Source organism: Pinus tabuliformis, chromosome 4_2 (assembly GCF_031772625.1).
Source record: "Pinus tabuliformis cultivar Carrire ecotype Pingquan chromosome 4_2, CPIR1, whole genome shotgun sequence".
In the NCBI taxonomy this organism is placed as follows: domain Eukaryota; kingdom Viridiplantae; phylum Streptophyta; class Pinopsida; order Pinales; family Pinaceae; genus Pinus; species Pinus tabuliformis.
The window spans coordinates 875,258,389-875,263,181 of record NC_142304.1 but is presented as its reverse complement, the minus strand read 5'-3'; the positions used below and the strand labels follow the sequence as shown (position 1 = coordinate 875,263,181).

At 39.4% G+C, this 4,793-nt stretch overlaps 1 pseudogene; it reads right to left on the bottom strand.

Moving 5' to 3' along the window:
- Positions 1-3,858: 3,858 nt before the first annotated feature.
- LOC149172489 (gamma-glutamylcyclotransferase 2-3 pseudogene) lies at positions 3,859-4,574 on the bottom strand (annotated as a pseudogene).
- Positions 4,575-4,793: the final 219 nt, after the last annotated feature.

The window sequence follows — 4,793 nt, the reverse complement described above, 5'->3', positions numbered from 1 at the left end:
AGGGCCTTCGAGCCTCCACGTCCCTTGACTATCAACTAACTTAGACAACCACTCATATAGTTCTTCAAGGAAGAAACATAAGAATGTGTTGGTCTCGTCTATATTCAAAAATATCTGCAACCACTACTCCTTGGATAGTTTAGTGCTCCTGTTCTCCTGAGCCATGAATGCATGTGATTTTCGATCAATTCACTTATTAAGCTCTTTCTTCGTATGAAACCATTTATCACACATCTTTTAAATAGACCTCAGTCCTGGAAACGGAACCATTTATTGGCTTAAGGGGGCCTGATCCAAGTTCAAAGTTGTTTGCGCCAACCAACAAAACCTTAACTCCTGGCCCTTTCGGCAACAACCTGCGTAGTGCAGGCTGCAGTCTCACCCGAAGCAGTATTGAGGGATGTTAGAACTAGGTTTCTGCATCCAGGGACATGTGATAAGTGGTTCTTAAGCTCCAATAACTCAGATCTTCCTTCGCATAGCTCGGTAGTCTTCTAGGGCTCGCTACTACAACTCTATGAAACCAGCTTCAAGAGCTTTGCGAAGGTCTACAATCAATCTTTGCGGACCTTAAACAGATAATTTATCAACTTTCGCGCATCAATAAACAACCCTAGATCTAACTTTACGCAGATCTATCTAATTCATTAGAAAACATAGCATAAATAACTCTTATCTTCGCGAAATTAGATAACTATTGATGTGGTTTAAGGCACTTTCCACATCCAGGAGGCTATGTGATGTGGTTTAAGTCACTTTCTACAATTTTAGTTCAGATCTGACCTTCACAAACCCTTATTCATGAGACATAGATGATTTCCAGTTAAAGAAAGTTATAAACTTCGCATAACTATCTAATCTTACATAGAACAATATCTAATAGTTGATCTAGAGCTTCGAAGAGAAATTAATATAAAATATAGACAATTATCATTCAGTTGCACGTAAATATAGAACATACACAGTGCATAAAAATAGACACGAGCTTGATTCAAAATATCTTTCTATTATTTCAGATATTATTTTACAACCTTTCCAGACCCTGCACACATAGCTGTAGGGGCCCGTGTACTCATCTGCATGAGCCTTCTCCTTCACCCAAAACACAAAAAGATCTACTTTACAGACCCAAAATCATATCAAGTGATTCCCTAATTGATTACCTTAGACTTTCTAAGACATCTCTTTATATGTCCTTCACTATTACAATACCATGGTCTGAAAACCATGGGTGGATCTCAAAAAAATATCAAAACATATGGAGTTTTAATCTTCTTAAAACCCCTTGACTCCTATTTGACCTGCACTACTCGCACTCATCTCCTTAAAATGTGGAGACTTACAATATTTTAACAAAATTTGACCCAGGCAAGGCTTCGATTGGTTGTCCTGGGTCACCTTGCCTTGGTTTTGTCTTTTGTTCTACGGTTTAGGGGCGCCTTTCCCTTACTTCAAATTCTCAGATCCAAAGTCTTGTTTTTTTGTTTAATTTTTTGCTCGATCTTGACAGTGTATTGATAGGTGATTCCAAGCGAGGAGATGTCTAGTAACTCCATCTCGTCCTATATGTACTTGTGTAGAATTTCACGGTACTTGAGTACCAAATGCCACTCAGAGTCCTTGATACCCAACTTCCTATGAAGGGTATGAGAAATATTTGTGAACTAGAGCACATCTTGGCACCTTCCTTGTTGCGTCGTTGTCCACTTTATGTATTTATCCTGATAACTACCGAAAGGGTAATACTACTTCTTGATGGCATCTCGGAAATAATTCCAAGTGGGTGCGACTGAAAATAATGAGGGTTATATCTCGTCCCTCTTCTCATAGTAGGTATCCCACCAGTCCTGTTATCACAAAACCAGTACTAGGGACTGCAACCAAGCAAGGTCTCATGTAACTGTTTCAGACCATACTTTAGATTAGGAATTAGCCTTCCTAATCAGAGAGGGCTCTCTCATGACTCTTGACAAAATCCTTCAAACACTAGAGGGCTAACTCTTCACACCTTTATAAAAATATAGCTGGCTGGACATACATCAAATTAGTCTTCATTGGGCTATGGAGTCTCTCACAGTTAATAAACCAAATCACAGTCATCTCATAGAAGCCAAGGCTCTTTGCATCATCAAAGGTTCAAACATAATTTACCTAAATCAAAGCCTGCTGAACATACAGGAAGTCAGAGCATTAAAAAATGAATTCTGAGTGATGTTCAAACATGCTTCACCAAAACCCACAGCCTGTCAAGCACACAGGAAGTCAGAGCATATAATATGAATTCTGAGGGATTGTACCATAACAAGGCTGTAAAAAGAACATTAAGAAACTAAAACCACCATCACATTTGAACAAAGAGATGCATTGAGAATCTTGGGAAGAAAAAACTCTGTTTGCTATTACTGTAACAGTCTTTTCATAAGCTCTATAAAACTCTGTTTTTGTATATACAGTCCAACCCCTATTACATTCTAATTTTCACCATATATAGGAATACATTTCCTCCCTCTAGAATGAGTTCGAATCTCCTATTAACTACTCCTACATGCCTTTAACTAACTGCATTAATTACATACATGCTAAACTATAATTACATAAAGTCCTAATCAAACTAAAACAATAATTCTTTTCTCCTCGTAGACTTGATGCTTTCTTGAATGCTTTGACAGCTGTCCTCCTTCAATTAATCTGATATGGCTGAGCTACAGGTGCAATGGATGCTGATTTAGGATGCTTAAGAGCGCTGATGGCTCATTAATTGACCAGAAGAGATGCTCCTATCTTAACGATCTCTGTCTCCCAACATTCTCCTAAAATATAGCAGCCTGCTCCCAAATCTTTTAATAACCCCAAGTATGGAATGATGCCAGGTTTCTGATGTGCTGTAGGTGGTATTTGATAGACAGCTGTTCCTTTTCCACAACTCCCGCTCACCGTGTCAAACTAGCTGCTCACAGTATCACACTAGCTGCCCTGCGCTTTAAATCATCACCTACAGCAGTTTCGTAGCGCGCTACGAAACTGCTGTGTGATTTAAAGAAAACACACTCTTCTTCTCTGGTTTTCTAAATAATTGTCAGTGTTCATAGCTTAAGTACTTGATTGTTTAGAAAAGGTTTGCTTGCAATAAATATTTCTCCTGAGGAAAAACTTGTCTCCTCTGTTAAAAGACTTTTAGAACCTCCCACAATATTCATGTAAGGTAATTTACTACGTACTAGACCGTCCACAGCAAGGTGAATAATAATATCTTGATCCTTCTGTTGGTATAGAACAAAGCCCTTGCATATGAGTCCAATTCCCATAAGAACTGCTGGAACATTCTTAAAAAGTGCGCGTTGATCTCTTGAAGCATCTATTATAGATGGCTGTGTCCCTTCTCAAAAATTCCATTCTCTAATGTCAAATATAGATGGAAAGAGACTGTTGGAAAATTTCAACATTGAATGCTTAGACTGCCAATGAAGTAATTGCACGAGGTTCAGGCTTTTCAAGGTAAATTTTGAGCTCCATAGCATAGGTCAGAACAGCTAGTGGAGCTGTGTCAACATCCTCTATTCCGCTTCATCTGACCATCACAAGGCAGGGTAACTTTAAATGCCTTTTTACATTAATGAACTAAGAAAGACGACCAGTTGCATGTATCTCCATAAGACTGTTAAATTCTTCATCCGGGAGGTTACGTAGGCAAACTTTATGCTTACAACTTTCAACCAAATCTGCAATTTTCTTCATAAACCCAATGACTTGCAGAAACAATTCCAATGGCATCGCTTTAATAATAGTATCCAAAGGGAGCATATGCTGTTAGATAACATAACCCCACAAAGAGACTATCCCCACATCCTATGATTCACTTCAATCACAAATGAGATATTCTAGATTGAGGCAGCGCATGTTATAGTACTCAAAAGGCTCGGCAAAATATCCTTTAAAGCAATCTCGTGAATAAGACAACAAATTGCTGAAGTTCACACTGAAGTTCAGTACTTTTGCATCTCCATTTGAAGTAGCATCTCCATCTTTGCATGTTAATACTTTCCTAACTGCATTTGCGAGGTCTGTCACGTGACTATCATTGCAACCTATCTCAAGTAAAACTGTCTCTAGTTAAAGAGATATTCAATGTTAGGCCTGGAAGGACTCACAGCTCCAACAATTTGATGAGCCATCATTTCCAATGGTACAGGGCCCAGGTAATTTTTATTCGAATTCTTGTCTGTTGATGCAATGAACACAGGGACTCCAGATATAAATGGCTCTGTTGAATCCTCTTCAAAATAGAAATCAACGTAGGCCTTTTAATCATATTCCTTCTCTTTCACTTCTAGATAAGATAAAGCAATATCTTCAGCTTCCTGTCCAGAAACCCTGTAACCAACGCCTCGACTGATGTGACCATCGTGAGGCTCGAGTGTAACAGTCCTGCCGGGATTGGCAGGGGTTCCTCTATGGTCTGTGCTCCCTTGATGGAAAAGACGACGGTAGCCTTTGATGAAACCAACTCGTTGTTTGTCATAGTGGAAACCCGCCTTTCATATTATGGAACCGTAACCAAACACCGACAGAACCATCTTCTCCGCCTTGCCGTCGACCTCCCTCAATTCTACAGCCTCCAGGGGATGCCATTCAATCTTTCACAGATGCCATTCACTAGTGCACTCGTCTTTTAATCGACATCAATCAATATCCTTCCAGCTTTTGCGCCACATCTCTATCCCAGTGTCACTAACCATGGCGGCCTTGTAGCATATAAAACTACTCGACACTTGGCATTAATCACCGCATTTGAA